This window comes from Periophthalmus magnuspinnatus, chromosome 13, assembly GCF_009829125.3.
Source record: "Periophthalmus magnuspinnatus isolate fPerMag1 chromosome 13, fPerMag1.2.pri, whole genome shotgun sequence".
Taxonomy (NCBI): domain Eukaryota; kingdom Metazoa; phylum Chordata; class Actinopteri; order Gobiiformes; family Gobiidae; genus Periophthalmus; species Periophthalmus magnuspinnatus.
In genome coordinates this window covers 15594816-15614560 of record NC_047138.1, presented here as the reverse complement: position 1 = coordinate 15614560, position 19745 = coordinate 15594816, and positions in this window count along the sequence as shown.

Below are 19745 nucleotides of genomic sequence, written 5' to 3'. Positions count from 1 at the left end.
ACATGTGGGAGATGTACTTTGTTGCTAGGCCATGGAGAGGCTTGTTCACAAGCAGAGCTGCTTTAACGTCTATTCTCTGAGCCACAGGAGCCAGTGCAAAGACCTTAACACAGGACTTATGTGCTCGTACTTCCTAGTTCTAGTCATGACCCGAGCAACAGTGTTCTGGATGTACTGCAAATATGCTTACATTGGACACGCTTCAGTTAATTCATCTGTGGACAAAGAAATGATAATGACAAACAATAGTTACCAACAAACCACTCAAACATCTGCTTCTTTATGCAAGCAAAGAGTACAAATTAAATTAAGAGTAAATAAAGAGTTCTAATTTAATTAGCATTGCTTCCAAACATTTGCCGAAGTAAAAGTATGCATGAAAAATACATTTTAATGCAATTTTTTAGCATTCTAGATCATTATTTTGTACAAAGTTGGATTAAGTTAACTGTTTAACTGATGGTTAATTCTGACTTTAGTCTTCCTTGAACCACAATCCACTCTTGCTAATCCGAGCAGATGATGCAGTGCTGTTATGTGTGTTTATAGGTGTAGGAGCAGAGATCACAGGGAGGCAACCATGCATTGGCACAATTGGTATTTGTACTTTACTCAATTACATGGCAAGAATTACACTCAGTTACAAGTACATGTTTACTGTAACATGAGTAAGCCTACTTGTAATTAGTAACGTTCCACTCCAAATCATAGGCTATATTATAGTTTTCGTACCTTCTAACTAAATCTGATTAACTTAATAAGGCAACTTTGTGGATAGAATATGCCTATATAGTTTTATTATTATCATTTCCTGTTCTACAAAGATATTCTATTTGTACTGACTTATGATTTATTTACCCCTGTCTACTAACCCTATTTAACATCATTGCCAATTTTGTGCTTTTCCTTTTGCTTACAAAGGAGACCGGGGCACCTTAGAATGTTTAAGCACAAAGAGCGAAGAGCCATGAATTTGAATGACTTTGTGGTGCTTCCGAACAGCGCGGCCAAATCCGTCAAGCTCAATGCCAGGTGAGATGGAATAAGATCAATGATGTGACTTAAAGCATTTGGTAAGAGCGTGTAAGGCCACTTGGCACAGCTACCATTCCTCTCTGTCCCTATAGAGCTTGGGATTGGATGCCAAAAAACGACCGTTACCATGGAAATCCGCCATGTTTTAAGCAATTGGACAAAATGCTAATAGGCATGCATTACAAAAAAATAAATAAATAAAACAAACAAAAAAGCTGGGTAGAGATGGAAGTGGTATTGAAGGGGACTAAGGAAGTGTGATGTCACCCATAGCATTTGGCTCCAACCAAATGAAGCCAATCAAGGCTAGCAGTTATAGAGGCTAATCTGCAACCGAGTTCCACATTTGGAAATTCAAGTACATAGCTAATGGACCAATCAGGAGCAAGGCTGTTGAAAGTACTCGCCCCTTCCCACCTGCACCGCTGCTTTGGCAGGGAGAAGACATTTAGCACTGAGCCGGATAGCTGTCACTCAAACCTGTCAAGCAGACCTCTAGGAAAGAAGACACCTGATTGGTCTCTTAAAAATGTTCATATCATGATTTATGGACAAAACAGTGAACACCAGGATCATGTAGTACATTTAAATTAATACTAAAGTAAGTATTTAGCATCCTAAAATCTCTATTGGTTTAACATTAGGCTTACTGAAAATTCTATGAGATGTGATGACACGATCCCGAGCAAAATCCTGCGACCTGGATTTAGAGTTTGGTGTACAACAGCAGCTTTTTGTTGTTGTTTTTTCCAGGACAAACCATCTGAAACTAACTCCAGTCTCCTACTGTAGTTTCTCATTTGCCAAAAGGTAATTGACTGAATTGATGCTTGCTGCTGTTGTACCTTGATCCAGTGACTAATTGATTAAAATATTGATCTGACGTAGGCTACAGGGATCTGATGAATTGAAGCTATTGATGAAAGCTCGGCCAGCCGCTCAGTCTGGGCAGGTCATTTGTATGAATTGGATTGTGCTTGATTGATTGCATATATGTGAGAATGTTCAATTCGTTGTGTGTGCACGTGTGTGTGTGTCGCCATAGGAACCTGCAGGAGCTGAAGATGGAGACAGGAAGTTTGGCCCAAGAAAGTGACGAAATGGAGGAGAAACTGAAGAGGCTGAAGGAGCGGATGAGCCAAGAGAAGGAGGAGCGCGCGTGAGTAAAAACTTCATGGGACAATTTAGTCATAATTATTGTGCAATTAAGACAGGTTTTGGCCCTTGTTAACACTGTGGTTGCTCGGTAACAGTGATAGAATTAACTCTACATATGATGCTAATAGGGATGCAAAAACAATGTAAAGGCAGGGGGGCCGGCGCTTAGCAACTAGGAATAGCCATCAATCAGACCTGTTGCTAATCAATTCGCAATCACTATGACTAGTATTTACAACAGTTTTAACCACTTATCTAGTTACTTGCCATACCCTGATTTCAGATGATTTATTCATGCTTGCAGTCAATCTTGCAGTCAATCTACAGCATTAAAATCTACAAAAGACAGGAAATAAATACCTTTTAAATTTCATTTCAAATTCATATTAAACAATCTGACTGCTATTGGCAGAGCAGATTGCTTGAGTCTGTGCGACACTGATAGTCCAAATCATACCTTCTATTGTGTAATTAAATAGCTATTGTTAACAATTAGGTCACAGGGAGAAGAGGAGCAAGTGTAATGAAACCATTGATGTAATCTATAATATGAACTGGATAAAGCACTACCCTGTCTGCAGCAGCTGGGCTCAAAAAATATTTTTCCCAGAATGCAATGTATTTTTGTGAAATCAGAGTGCTTGTGTTTGGCTGACAGGGGACCTACAGCTTTCACAAAGGTTAGAATTTGAAGGAATTCTTCTTTTCACAACATTAAGTTTTTAGAACTTAATGTAAATCATTCAACTGTTAAATCTCCAAAGTGCCTAAAAGTTAGCTTTGTAAGATTTAGCTTGCCCTCCCTCTAGGCCTCGGCTAGCTCTGCTCTAGCCACCATCTCACTGATTGGTCAGAATCCAGCATGTTTGTGGGCCATTGAAACCATAACAATGCCATCTTTGATTCATTGTTCATGTCTTATCATAGTTTTATGGGTTAAACAAGAAATATTGTGTTTTAGAAACAACAACACATATGGAAAGGAGACACACCTGAGAATGTTGAGATTTTTTTTGAAAGTCAATGGTGGGGCTGGCACCTCATGCGAGATGTTTTCTCGTCCAAACTTGCATTGAGTGAATGTAATGCTGAGGTTAGTTAGAGACTTTAGCCAGGGTTTAAAGAGGTAGAATAAACTGTACATTTGCTGTGAAAGAGAGAACAATGTTAGAAAGTAAAATAAATAAATGCAATTATTACGATAATAATTTTAACACAAATCCTTGTAAGAGCTTCTTAATCACAAAATAAAACATGTTGGAGGAAGACTGAGTGGGACGATTTACATTCAGTTTATATCTAAAACAAACATTTTGAATTGATGCGACAAGATAATGGGATCAGTAGCATCACTGCAGCTTTTTGAGTTGAGTTTAAAGCTATGCCTATAGAGACTTATGCTAATTCATTTCGTGCAATCGTGTAATAGTTTATTTGTATATTAGACGCACATCCCATTTAATCCAATCTTCAAACTTTGTAAATTATTACCAAAAGAGATTTCCTTTTAATTACACAAGAAAAATTTGATAACTAATTATGACTGGTCTGCATCACTGTGGCTGCATTCCCACGGCCTGGAACGGCTATTGATCTGATATTCTTTTAAATCTGCTGTGCATAATTCAAAATCAGACGGCTTGGTCAGCATGCACTTGCTTCAGTTTATGGAATCATGCAACTTTCATGTAAAAATCTGTTCATTTGAGTGTTTGCTTGAAAACTCTCAATAATCTGCATGGAAAATTGTAAAACTACTTTGATAAATATAGACATCCAATAAAATATAGACATCTTTTATTGTATTGGGCAGGGAGAGCTAGCCACTTTTAGCTCTATGACAGTAGCAACAGTAGTGACAGTAGCTCAGCTGGTAGAATGATTGTCCATTGATCTGAAGGTTGGCCGTTCCTGTTCTCGACATAAACATCATTGGTAAAGTGGTAAAATCCACAGACTGACTGGTCATTGCGTCCTTGTGCAAGACACATAACCCATCTCGCCCTCAGTGTCTGCTTACGTTGGTGTATGAATGTGTGTGTGAATGGGTGATGTAAAGCAGCTTAAGTGTCTTGAAAGTGGAAAAGCGCTATATGAAAATGTGACCATTTTACCATACTAAAAACACACACAAAAAAAAAAATGTATTTGAAGATAAATTGTAGGACATAATTTTAATTCAAAATGTAAAAGTGAGAATTAAAATGTAAGTAAATAAAAGCATTGGAGAATGAGATATGAAATAAAATGAATTAAATTTTTTATCAAGAATTCATTCAATTTGGAAAATTAAGTTTGAGTTTTAGCATTTCTATTTCAATCATACAGTATTCCATTTCTAGTGGCACAGATATCAGATAATGTTTTATCTGTGGAATAACGTTTTAAGGTAAATATATTTATTTAAATTTCTGACATGTATAAACACAGTAATTCATCCTAAGTGAAAATTAAGTGCATTTGTCTGTCATTAAAAAATCTGAAAGCTTAAGAAAACTCCCGCACACTGTCTCACTCTTGATTCACTTTTATTTGCACAACGTTTCGGTCCCTCTGACCTTCCTCAGGTATATAAGGTCAGAGGGGCCGAAATGTTGTGCAAATATAAGTGAATCAAGAGTGAGACAGTGTGCGGGAGTTTTCTTAACCTTTCAGACCAAGTGCTTCTCCTCCGAGTCTACACAGAAACAAGTATCATTAAAAAATAAAAATTTGTTACATTAAAGAGGGAGTATTATGCAAAATCGACTTTTTAGAGCTTACCATGTTATAACGTTCCCTCATCAAAAACATGCCTAAAGAGGTTTTAAATGTCATCCATGCATGTTTGGGTAATCTAGTGATCCCTCCTTACAGTTAGCAGTACAGTCCTATCCAAAGCTTAGTCCAGAAGCCTACAATTTGCTATAAATATACAAAAGCAAGAAACAAAACAATGCGCAGTATTTTTATTAGTGAAATGTACCCCTGCTCTGAAGAGGGAGTGACTTATTAAACATGTTAATATGTTGTTTAATATGTTGTTTTTGGCGAATGTAGCATTTTCAAAACAATAAAACATGGTGGTCTAAATATGGTGCGTGTTAGCTGTGAATACCCAATAGTGTAGTAGTGTATTACCCCCTCTTTAAATTACGAGTAGCAAAGGTAGTGGCTTCTTCAACCAAGTTATTTACCAATCTAATGCTAAGTGCACAATCCATAACACATTACTATACCAGTCCTTCACCGTGTCTTTTTATGTAGTAAATCATTATTTTTCTCTCTAAAAGTACCAAATCTAACCCAAGCCGTGGATGTTGCAGCAGAGGATGAGATGGCGAGGATATCACAGTTGCACAACAGCACAAGCGGCAGTCAAAAATAACCCCCCTTATGTAAGTCTGTCAAAGGAGGCGAGTTGAATAAGGTGGGTGCTTAGAAACTGCAGGTAAGGAGAGGAGAAGAGAGGGAGAGAAGAGGGGACTGCGAGAGCTTGTGAGCCAAAGAGGAAGTCATTACACGCAAGAGGCTGCGCTAAGAAGTCAATACAGTGGGGTGGGGGAAGAAAAGACTTAAAGATGAGCAAACATGAAATCCACGCTGCCATAGTCAAACATGGGACAAAACAGGCCAGTGATGGGTGTCTATGTGAAAGGGAGAGAGGTTGAAAGAGTAAAAAGTCAGCCCGGGAACTAAGATGGAGCATGCATTAATAGAACTGGAAGACAGTGTTACAAGAGTGTTATATTTGGAAAGAAATGGACTTTAAAGTGCTAGCGGATTGTTTAATAGTCGTGAGCCTTTTGGTGACGGGGCAGAAGAGACCAAATAAGACCAAATGGACAAACGTGTAGTTAGGTGTAGTTAAATCATATTTTGAATGAAAGAAGTAGTTCAAAGTTAGTTGCGCAGGGCTATTTGTCTACTTGACTAGTGGTTAATCCTTTAATCTAGGTTGTCTGGATTGACTTCCATCAGTCCAATAGAATTCCAGTCTTGTGAAATACAGTCTCATTTTCACAGGTTATACCTTCCCCCATGTGAATGAGAGTGGATCTGGATGTCTGGTTCTATGTGTGGAAATTCATTTTCTCGGTTTGACCTTACACCTCGCAATCATTCCATATTTTTCTCTTAAATACGTCCCCCTTTTCATTTTGAAATGTTATCTGCTCAAATGCTTCAAGTTGGTGGCATTTCGTTTTGATTCTGGCTTGTAAATATCACACATTATCTATAATTTCATTTCCATAACACAGTTGAGCGAGCATTTGCCAACTCCCAACAGTTTGAAATTGATCTGTTAGCTTGTTATCCATATCAGACAAAGCTCAAATCACATCCGCTTGTTTTATCCAATTGCTTCTCTGATCTATTTGGTATAGGTCAAAATTGGGCTCGGAACTTCCCACCAAAACCATTTTCCAACAAATGATATGGAAAATTAGCCCTGTGTTGTTTTCTATCTCAATAACTCCTCACATAAAAAACAAAACACAAGTATTTATTTGGTCTCCCATTTGATAACAGTCCTAATTCATTACTGCGGCAGTTATCCCACAAATTCCGATTGGGGGGCATTGGAAGCAGTTTGAGCATAAAATGACTTTGCCGAATGAAAACAAACACCAGCTATTAACATGATTACTTTACTCCCCATTTGACTTGTACTTTTTCTCATTTCATTAATAGCTTTTGGCCAGCGCGGAGTTATGGATATAGTGGTGCGTACTTTACAATAAAAATACAAGTTCATAATTTAGAGCTTAGGTTCAAGGGGGTGCAAAATACACAGATAAATCTATATAGATGCGGGATGTCTGAAGCTAGCATTAAAAGGGACGCGGATAATTGCAGTACAAGTGATTTAGGGACAAGTTGCTGTCATTTTAATATGTCTTAATAAACAAAGATGAACAGATAGTGTTAACATTGCGAAACATTGTGTTCAAAACAAATTGTCCCTAGAAGAAAATATGTATCTGTAGCGACTTGTAGTTATCTCTTGTTGTCTTATCTTCTCAGTCAAATTTATTTCAGGCGTTTGTGTGACGTCACCCATAGCGTTAGCTCCAGTCAAATGAAGCTCGCGAGGCTAACGGTGGCGAATTTGGAGCAGAGTTCCATATTTGGAATTCCGACCGTGAGTATCTTAGCACCCAAAGAGCCAGTCAATATATAACTGAAGAAAATATAGGCGATCAATGATAATACTGAAACCAAAACACAAAGCAGAAATATCACCTGAATGTACTTGTGAAATGTATTCTTAATGTTTAATGAGCACAGGCAAGCAACATTTGTTTCCGCGGTAACAGCACTATACCATTGTGTGCAAATGAGAGGTTAATCTGAAGTGACAGAAAGATAGCGTTCCACTTTTTAATTTTGCCCGCGCTCCTTTGCTAACTCCTCATGTGAGAAAAGCACTTGTTTATTCTTAATGTGCGTTGACTTGTGCAGCGGTGTCACTAATCGGCCCTGACTGTTCAGAATACTCCACTGTCCCGGGCTTTAGATCGGCGCCGACACCTCCGCCTCTGTGTCAGCTGGCTCCTCTCACAGGGTTTAGTGACGCTACAAGCCGACATCTACTTTTCATTAGTTTTCCAAAAGCAACTTACATTTAGTTTATACCATAGACTGAACATATAAATGGACATAGCTAACCCGCTAGCCGGCAAGTTCTAAATAGGAAGTGATCATGTGTGCATTTTACTTTGGAATATTGTCGCATCTCCCTCTGTAAGTGCTGCAGTGAACCTCGTCAGTTTGGTCTTAAAATGTTCACATTTGCCCACGCTGGTTCAGTCCTACTTCCACCACTTTATATTGGCATTATGTCCTTGTGCAAGACACTTCACCCACCTTTCCTGTGTTGTAGTGCGTGAAGAGCAGCAGATTGTTAGTCGCTTCCGTATTCTACCACTCTACAGAAATTATTTAACAACACAGATAAGGGTACTGAATGAATATGCCAGTTTGAATATTGTATTTCTAATTGAACTTGCTGGGTCAAAATAAATAGAAAATTCACATATAAACAATAATAAATCTAACGTTTGTATATTGTGGTGTGAAAATTCTGAGCAAGCAGCATGACCATTGAGAGGTTGGATATAGGCATAGACATTTTGGCAAGTGTTCTGTGCCGGAGTAGGCACTGATGGTGATGAGTTGTTATGGCGATGTGCTAAAGATTAATAGATGGTTCCCTGGAAATACTTTACATTTGGACAACTGAGAGATAATGGCCTGGTCTGTCTGAAGAGGAGCAGTGCAGCTTTTTAGGGTCTTTGTTCACAGCAAAAATATATTACACTTTTTTATGTATTTGCAAATGCTTTTTCTGACTGTATTTATATATTTGTACATTATACCGTAAATTTCGGATTATAAGCCGCTACTTTTTTTCCACGCTTTGAGCCCTGCGGCTTTTACAGCAGTGCGGCTTATATATGGAATTTTACTGGATAACGGCCCCTGGGGGGCGCTCTCTAGCTGTAAACGTAAAAGTGAGACAGACGTGGGGAAAGATTCTGCTCTGAAGAATTCACTAGTTTTGATTTTGAACGATCATTTTGCGCATCATGAAATGGATATGATGCCGTTTTTAAGATAAAGAAACAGAAAGGAAACAGAGCAGGGGTCGGCCTTTAACACGCAAAGAGCCATTTGGATCCACTTTCCACGTAAAATAAAACACTGGGAGCCGCAAATACTTTTTGACATCTAAAATGAAGATAACACTGTATAATAACAATAATGTAACGGAATAATGTAGGTTTTACTTTCACGGACAAGCCTTCTACACGTGGCAGATAAATATGGCAAAAACAACTTAAGTGCATAAAAAAATACAACTCACCAAACCGCTGCATCATGCATCGCGCTGATTATGTGATTATGTCTACTCTACTCCGCAGTTTCTTTAAAAAAACAACAACAAAAAAACTCGTAGCGTATCATTTTATCCCAGGTGCTTATTCTCCATGTGCCAAAGCAGTTTTGAAGGTTTCATTGCCTTATTTGCTTTTCCCGTATGTTACGCAGAGCGGACTCTGTGCGTGAGAGTCACCTGCAGCGACAAACCCAGATTTTAAGTAGGCATTGTCTGTTAAATTTATCTTTCTTTTTCTTGGAGGTCGTAGTCTCCTCTTCTGGCTCCTCAGTTGTCCTTTTCCCCTTTGTTAAAAGCTCTCCAAAGACTTTTGTTTTGGCTCATTTTCACTCGCTTGTGGCTCTACTTTTGTGCGTCGTGTCTGATGTGTTATATGTGATACGTCACCGCGGAGACAAGAGCAGATAATAAACTTGCTACTACATCAAATAGATTTCTGTGGCGATTTCCAGCAGGATTTTCATGATACATCTACGGACGAGCTTATTAGTGTGTCATTAGGGACGGGCCAAAGTTGCTCCTGACCCCTGTGCGCACAGCGTCTGAAAATCAGGGCTCTTTACGCAGGACTGTGAGCTGTGTCTGTGTTAGTTCCCAAGCCACGCAGAGCCGCAGTATGAGGCTGAAAGAGGCGCATACGGCTCCGGAGCCGCGGGTTGCCGACCCCTGAAATAGAGCCACTGCACGTAAGCTCGACATCAATGAATCCAACTTGGTCAATGTAAAAGACGACAAAAGTTTTCAGAGGAAATAAAAGCAGATTTTCCGTGTTGGTGCAGCTTTATTTTATAAACCTGCAGATGTGTTCATCCCGTGTTGTTGTCGTGTTGGTGCCAATTTTCAGGCACAGTTTAAAAAAAAGTGTGTCGGTGCAGCGTCTTTCTGTGTAAATGTCTCATGTTACAATATGAAAACCTGCGGCTTACATTCAGGTGCGGCTTATATATGTACAAAATTGATTTTCTCTTCAAATTTAGCTGGTGCGGCTTATATCAAGGTGCGCTCTGTAGTCCGAAATTTACGGTACTACTTTTCAGTACTTTGCAGATTACATTGTGCATAAGTAAATGGACTTGGACTGGATGGACAAAATTTGATTGACCTTCGCATTATTTTAAAATAAACCTTTGTGTGTACTCTTTAGGCAGTAGGCCAGCCAAAACAAAATATCTGCCTGTGCTGGAGATTTAAGGCCAATAGCCCATAAATGCCAAAAATATCAACCTGGCATATATCGGTCTGAAGAGTTTATATACAAATATAAGCAGTGGAGGTATTATTGGAAGTACACATGCAGCCACAGACAAAGTCCTCATTGAGGCCTTTAGGAACCAGAGTCCCCAGAGTATACATCCAGAATGCTTCTCTTTTCAATAGAATGGAATTCACATCACTACCTCAGCCGCGTTGTTTTATTTGTTCAGTGACCATATATCAGAGGGAACTTAAATTGTGTTGCTTTTGCTTGCCTGTTTTAAGTCACCTGTACACTGACAGCATGTGAAAAGAACTAAGATGTTGATTTAATGAAGTGCTTTTCTGGTTCCTCCAGATTTCCTCGTCTCCTTGTCTCCTTTCTCTCTCTTCTCTTTTCACACATCACGTGATAAAGAGCCATTTGGGGCAGTGTTGTCAGGTTATTGTCCGCTTGTTTGGTCATAGCTATTTTCCATGTAAAACGTGTTGAGTTTACAATAAACCTATTGAAATTCCTGAATTTCTGTGACAAATCTTCATTCCCAAAGCCTTCAGCACTCTGTGGAACTTGTATTTGTGTGTGAGAGAGAGGGGGGGTGCGGGGTAGGTGTTACTGGAGGAGCGTTACTTTCATAAAGAGAGTGAAAAATACAGCACTTCCTGGTTTGCAGATGATAAACTGCTAATTAGACGCAGATAGCACACGGCGGTCTCTGAGGCAAAACAAATTTCACTGTATTACATGAAAAGAAAATTTTAAGTTAAACAATCTGGCAACCTAAAGTGAGGAGCTCATTGTTTTTCTGTTGTGTAAAAATGCCTTGAACATTTTGAAAAAGTTATATCACTGATGCCAATGTATTGTCCATCTTAAGTTCTTTTGTCCTCCAGAATCTTAGACAGTATCATTTTCTGAACTGAAAAATCAAGTACTAAAGCTGTGTGTATGGAGTCAGATGTAGTGTGTTACCGTGTGCCCCGGCCAAGGCTTTAGTGTAGCTTTGTCTTCAGTCCAACATGGCTGACACACAGAGCTTTGTCCTAATCAATAAATCCACTTCTTACATCCCCTCTGTCCAGTGCTGTCTACTCATTTGTTCTGTATACATGTCCTGTTGTGTCACAAACAAACGACACAAAAAGTTTCTTATATATATATATATATATATATATATATATATATATATATATATATATATATATATATATATATATATATATATATATATATATATATATATATATATATATATATATATATAATTTTATTTATTTTTTTTAAGAAATTGCCACTTGGGTGACAGGTATGGCAAAAACCCATCACAATTTACTTGGAGCCAGATCACACTTTCGTTTTTATTCATTTAAACTTAGTGTCTTTGTATTGCCTTGAAATAGGGTTGTTAAAAGTATCAAATCAGTATTGAACTAGGATTTTCCTGAACTGCTGTAGAATGGTCTTGAGCTTTATCAGAGCCACTATCAAACCACATGGTAACTAGAGATGGGATGATGTATGATAAAAAAGGTCTGCAATGAATCGTTTGTGGTATTTTTTAATAATCTTGACCATCGCACATGATTATAATCGCCTTTACACACCACACTGCCTCATGTTGTCCAGTTTCAATACAATGTTGAGATTTTAGTTCTGGTGTTTGCCCACAAGGGGGCCCTCTGTCATAGCAATGAAACTTGTTAGCTTCTGCGCCTATTCTGACTTGGGGATGGTTTTTCATCACCGTCAGTCACCGTCATGGCTAGTGGACAGGCAGTGGATCTGGATTCTATCCATTTATATCCTCCACTCAGGAAGGTGAAGTCTGATTTGTGAAATTATTATGAATTTGAAAAACAAGACCAACAAGATGAGCCACCAATCTACAGAGCCCACCGAAAAAAGATACGACTCTGAGGGCAAACACCAGCAACTTACCGTACATGCACATTTACAAGACAACCATCCTGCACTGTTTGACAAACTTGAGTCAAAAAATATCCATCGTAAGTAACATAACATGTGAGATATCGCTAGATTAACGATAACTGAGCAGCATTTTGCACAGCTGATTGCACAGCTTGGTTTTACAACATGAATTAATCTGAATACCTGTACATATGTGGACAACACATTTTGGGTTGTCTAGGCCACAACACATTTTTTTCACTACAAGGTCCTGGTGTCCACATATGAGGACATTATACTGCCTTGGTTTAATAATTATCGTGATAATATTGCTTATTGCGATTATCTTGGTCACCCTAATCATGAGACTAAATTTTAATACTGTCCCATCCCTAATAGTAACATAGATAAAGTTACAAAAATTAGATTCTATTGTCTAAAAAGTACAGATCGGATGATATGTGTTGATTTTTTTATTTTTCATGGGCGATACTGATACTGATTGTTTAGAAACTAGAGCAACCAATGGCCGATACATATTTTTAGGCCAATATACAGTGGCAGTTTTGATCATTTCTCCCCTGAGTGATATGATTTGACATGGCAACAAACTTATTTCACTGCAATCCCACCAGAGAGCAGTGTAGTCACATTTGAGCAGTGCCACTTTCACATTAAAATGTTCACATTAAGCTAAGGGTCTGTCCTTTATTTAGGAGGTCAAAGGAAACAACACATTGGCCATGTTAGAGATTTAAAGCCAATAGTTGATATCCAAAAAAGTGTAAATATCTCTACTTAAAAGACAAATTTGTCATTATCATTGTGGTGTTGAAACCGGTATTAAATATCAAGCCTGTTTCAAATCAAAATCAAGTTACACATTTTGGTATTGTAACAGGACTAGCTTAAAGAGGTAAATAATGTCATCTGCTTCTACTGAAAATTCACACTTCATTGTAATTGGTGAAATCCACCTGTCACTCACACCGATCATTGCTGAAGCTTATCAATAGGAGGCGTAGGTGGGAACAAGTGAGCATAGATCTATATTCATGGGAAAATTAGTAAATAACCTTATGGCAAGTATACCGAAGCATATTGTCTCAGGAATGAGATCAGGATTTGATTATGGTATCACATTGTTAACTTGCTGTTCTTGACACTCCACCTCTGACTCAAAGTCGCAAAGATAGGTTTTGTCTTAAATGTCATCTCTAGATGGTACCGCTAGGATTAAATGGGGTGTCAAAACAGGAAAAACCCATAAGCACTATCTCTGGTTGCACCACATGGCAAATTGGGTTGAGATCTTGGGCGCTTGGGGAGACGTTTGGAAAGAGCACACTCATTATGTTCAAGACACACTGGTTATTATCGGATGGATGTGCCCTCTTATCCAGGAAGGCTGTGGAATTTACCAATGGCCTACAGTCGGACTAACTGGTCTGAGATAAAGGTCTTACCAATACCACTTCTTGGTCATCTCTGTGCAGTTTGGAATTTTCCTTGAACATTTTTGCCGACTGAAGGATCACTTTAAACGTATGAATAAGTGCTTGGAAACGGTTTGAACTGAAGGTAGTGGTACAAGGTGAGGTCAGTTCAGAAGAAGGCTGCACTGTTTTGGAAGAAAATCTAATTGCAATTTTACCGAGAAGTATTGAAATTCTGATTAGATTTCCGATATGTAAAAGTGCAAATTGTAAACAACCCCAGAAGCATTAACATTTGAAAAAGACTGAAGTATGTAGAGATACACAAGTTTAATGCCAACCCGTGGAAAATTCTAGACAAAGCAATCACATCTCCAGTGCAACAAGCAGGTGATGAACCCTCCACCAGTAAAGTTACTTAGTACAGCTTTAATACCCCAATACCACTATTGGCTGGATGTGCATGTGGCTGTGCCTGAAAGTTATTGTATTGACCTGAACTCACTCCAACTCTCTCCAACACACTTTCTCTTTTTTTCTTTTTTCTTTCTCTCTGTCTCGCACGTTCTTTCTCTTTTGTTCTTTTTTTTTCTCCCTCTCTCTTTCTCTTTCGCTCTCTTTCCTTCTTTCTATCTTTGTTCTTCTCTCTCACTTTCTCTAACCCTTTCTTCTCTTTCTCGCTCTCCTCTCTCATTCTTCTTTCTTTCTGTCGTCTCTCTGTCGTCTCTCTGCCCCCCCCCCCCTTCTGTCTCTTCTCTTTCTTTCTCTCTACCTCTCCCTCCAGGTGTCCTGAGGGGCCGCCCTGTCATCCCGCGCTGACAGAGGTGCGCCTCAGCTGTCTCCCGTAGCGACAGTCCAGTTGCCCGGGTGACGTTGCCGTGGTGATTACCTGACGCCCACCCTCAGTGTCGGCGCGGTGCAGCAACAGTGCGAGGAGCGCTGGCAACTCTCCGGCATGGCGTGCACACACTATGCCAGCGTCTGACAGGCTGCCAGCTCCAACCAAAATACATTTCTTTCAAAGACAGCCAGACATCACAATAGCATAAATAGCATCAATAATTCAAGCACATGAGCATGAATAAGTCCTGTCTAAATGAGGAGGATTCTGCTCGTCTTCACTTTGTGTGAGTGACAGGAGCGCCCGCCGTGGTTCTGTGTGTATTAGTAAGATGCAATTTATTCCCTGTCAGTTTCTTTCTCTCCATATACTACAATGTTTGACGGTACAGTATCTTTTACCTCCAAATACGCCATTAATAATCATTTAGTTGTTTGTCTAAACCAGAAAACAGGTGCCCAAAGTGTCGACAAGATGAATATTTCTAATTACAAGCCGATATTTGGACTTTTTAGAACATCGACTATCGGCCTTAAATCTTTTCCATAGGGTGATATTTTGTTTTGGTCAATCTGCTGCCTAAAAAATTGAACACAAAGCTTTATATTAACACTTTAATACAAAGAGATAGCTACACAAAATATGAGTACAGTTCTCTTATAGGTTTATGCTGAAAAGGGCTTGGGGGGAGTTGGGGGAGTACATTTAAATTACATAATAATTACAAAATAATCAAAATTGGCCCAGCATATCCGCTCAAAAATAATGAAAAACCCATATCAGTCCATCTCTATTTCAATGGACAATATAGTAATTCATTAATACACGGTGAGGACACTCAGTAGCTCAGAGGTCAAAGGAGGGTTAAATTTACTCAATTACATTTACTTGAGTACGTTTTTTTGTACTTTTATGAGGAGTTTTTGGACTGCATACTTTTACTCTTACTTGAGTAAGTTTTAAGTAACAGTACAATATGCAATCATTTGAACATCTGTGTTTCTTGCAGTGCTCCTTCAGATATGATTTTATTTTTCTCATTTCTTATAATTACTCTCACTTGATTAGCAGTTTCCCAAATACCTTTTACTCTTACTTGAGTCATTTCTTGGACTTCCACTTCCACATAAGTTGAATTCCACTAAAGTGATATTATTTTGAAGCAGCAAGTATCATTTTTTGGTACACAAGTATAATTTTTTGGCTACTCAATCAATGAAACAGTTCCATCACTGACCAAAGTACATTTTTTACTTTTCTTTGATGTTCTAGGAAAAGACACCTGACTAACTTGTCTATCTGACTGTGGGCTTTGAATATTGATAATGGAAGTCCACCTCAGGCCATCTGGTGCTTACCACAACAGAATCGATGAGTATCACTTTGAGTAACTTGTCAAACTTGTAAAAAAAATCTATATATTTATGAATTAAAGACGTTATTGTTATGTTTGAGCCTGAATATCCCCTAGTAGTCTTTATATGTCAGTCTGTGCCTCAATGTGTTAGCCATGCAACTAACAACTAGGCCTGTCACGATTGAAGCATGACATATCGCTTCAAAGAAATACTGCGATAAAATGTTTTTATATATACAGGAACATTTAAAAAAATTGCAGAATAAAGCAGTAATTAGCCATAGAAGTGACTTTTTCAACCCTCTGCAACTCAGATCTTTTTGTCTTACATCAAAAATGACAAAAATCTTACCACAATTTTAAAGAAAAAGTACAGACAATATATATTGAGCCCCAAAATATGCAGTTCCAGCTTTCATATATGTATATACAAGTAGTGTTGTCACGCACGATACTAAAATTTGAGTTTGATACTAAGGCATACAGATACGATACAGACACTACTATTAGACTTTTCATTCAATATATGAAAGCTGGAACAGTATTTTTTGGGTTTCACCATTTATGGGAGTACTTTTTCTTTGCTAAAGTGTGGAGATTTGGGTTAGTTTTGTTGTAATGCGATAAAATTTGATCTGTGGAGGGGTGAATAATTCTCTTTTATGGCTAATTATTGGTACATTCCACTATTCATTTCTTGCAGGTCATGTCTTTTAATGAAAAAGTCTGCTTAAAAATAGTTTACTGTGATTATGTTGCATTATTTATGTTAATTAGTGGCGTAAAGTCGTTTCAGTATTATCGTTTATGCAGATATTTCTCTGTAGCGATATCATGCTTCAAAATGTGTTATCGTGACATGATAATTAACACTCTTTCTTTAGACAATAGAATGTGATTTACTTTTTTCTTTTTTAAATTTTTATTTATGTGCAATCACCAGGGGAAGAGACACAAAAAATAACATTGTACAAAAAATATTGAGGTGATGAAAAACAAAAGGGAGGAGGGAGGAGTATTAGAGCTGCTAATGTTCTATTCTGATATACGGTGAGTTATGGTTATTAGTAGTACAGGATTTCTTGCTGTCTGACAATTGAGTTGCAGTGTAGCTTTATTTCATTTTAATGTTTGGTGGCATTGTATGTGCCCTAGGGATATGGCAGTGGTGTGTTCAAAAAGAGAATGGATTTTCAACATTGAATCATAGTACTTTCTTTCATATTTACCATGTGGCCTTATATCTGTGTAATCCCTCGTCGTCCGGATAGGTTCCATAGTGGTCCGTGGCGTCTATGTGGTCTTACACTTGTTCTGATACAGCTCAAGATCATTCTAAAGCTATTCAGGAAAGGTTCATTTCTGCCCTGTGAATATGACTTTTTAGTTTTGATACATGGTCAAATCAGTGTCTAGTTTTGGTACTAGTTTTGGTATCGATTAATACCTGATTTTTACCTCACTTTTGACAATCCTACGAGCAAGCCATCCTATACTGCAGCATCTTGTGATCCCATGACTGAACTGAATCCCATGAAGGGGGAGGATAGAGCAAAAGATCTAACCATTATGGCCAGTCTGAAAGGATACATGCATGAGTGAAAGTTTACCAATAGTACGTTTTTCCTTCCCATCTACCCAAAAAACACATTTTCAGCATGATCAGACTGAGAAATAACTGTATGGGTTGACCGTGCACGCTGGTTGTGGTCTAATGCTCATTAAAGTTAGCACAATGTACTACTGTATGCTAGCTTCAATGAACTGAACCCAAGCAGAAATTTAATCAGAAATTGTTCAGCCTGACTGCCAAATGGGTTTAGAAATGTGTGTTTTTTGTTTTCTCAATTAATATATAAGCAGAAATCTATAGAAAATTGTACTTGATACTTGGGTACTTGACATGACATAGATTTTCAGCGTTTTAAATGGCTTTATAATTAAGGTTTTTCCTTGAAAATGAAACTCAACAGTGCTCAAATATATATTTTATAAATTACACATCGCTTTAGAATAAAGTTGCGTTTCATTTCTTTGTATTAAAAAAAAAAAGTAAACAGTGGAGTAAACAGTAAAATGTGACATTTTTATTGAAAACGTTTTAGAATGAGTCTCTTGTAACAGAGACAGACACATAAAGGGAAGCATGAAAACATAATTTAATAAAATTACACCTTTATCACTACTTTAAATTAAAAAATGCTGTAATCCAAAGAATATGCTGCTGTGTGACATGAGAAATCACATAGGCAAAAAGAGAGTTACACAAAAACTAGAAGGAGCTCCGCTGACATGTGTGCACTGGGAAGATCTCTAGGCTTAAGGGTTTAAGAAACAGGTAAAATTAATCATCATCATTTTGTTATTTTTGTAAAACCAAACTTTTCTGAAAAACTTTTAACGGCAGTTTGATGTCCTGTGGTGTGACAGCTGCATTTCATTTAAAAAAATACCATTCTAAGTGTTGAAATTATATTCATTATGATGGGGCAGTTACATAATTACTAAACTAGCACTAGAGACATATTAAGTCATTTATTAGAATTTTTTCAATATGGCAAATTTGTTGTGAGTGACTAGCGTTGTGACTGGAGAGGTCACACCAAAGGGCAGGTTAAAATGTCAAAAAAAAATAAAAAAAATAATAAAATAAAAATTGTAATGTTTGTGAAAATGATCCTTACAATTGTTGTAGAACTGATTTGTTTTTGAAAATATTTTTTTTGTATTTTATCTACAAAAGTGTGTCACACTGCAGGACGGAAAACTACTGTTAGATCAAGGTAGCTCTGGTCTCCTAGCTACATGAGGAGTTGTGCTTGTTATGGAGTATATACTGTATAGGTCTGTCACAATAACATATTTTGAAGTTTGATAAAGTAAATATAGATGATAAACAATAATAGGGAAATGAATTTATGCCACTGACACAAAAACCCAAGAGCAGATTTAAACCACAAAAAATATTCTAAATATATAATAAAAAAACAAAACCATGAGCTGCAATAAATAAACAGCAAACTGAACCACTTAAGTACTTAGTTTGTATTTATATTGAGTCATAAAATACACGTGTGTACACGTGATAAATACTGACACACACACAAAAAAAAATAAATTAAAAAAAATAAATAAATATATATATATATATATATATATATATATATATATATATATATATATATATATAGGCCAACTTTCCAACTTTCATATATTGAATGATAAGTCGCTCAGAGTAGAGCCACTGCTCTCCAACATTACAATACATATGAGCTGTTGGACCAGAAATTTCACCAAAACTCTTCACTGAACTAAAAATCTTGTGTGTTTTTTCTAGTTTTTAATTTCAGTTTCTGGCTGGACACGGGCAACAGATATGACATATGCAGCAATTCCATAACTTTTACCTAGCAAACTAGATACAACAATATTATTTTACTAATGAAAATAGATGACTGCACCTTTATTTTGTCAAATGGATGATTAAACCAGAAAAATGTGTACCGTATTCAGTTTTCAAACTCTCCACCACCTACTATATTACCACCTACTATATTTTTGTATGTTTTCCACAGACTGCCTCGTAACTGATGCAAAACTATGATGAATATTAACCACACATACTATGCCACCAAGGAATAATTATTAAATCATTATTAAAATATGAAAACCTTTAATTAGAAGTATGTAAAATTATATTTATGTTGCATGCATTTGAGAGGGACTTGCGCTACACAAATCAACTCACCTGTTTTAGTTTCAACTAAGTGAATTACTTCTGGTCAGATTGTTTTAAATTTTAACTTAAAGTACACTGCTTCAGACATAGCAGTGCCTCCACTTCACCTGACAGGGGAATGTTGATTACATCAGCTGAAAGGTATCAATAGCATAATCTTTAAAATCAATGAAAAAAATTAAATTTTCTGTTT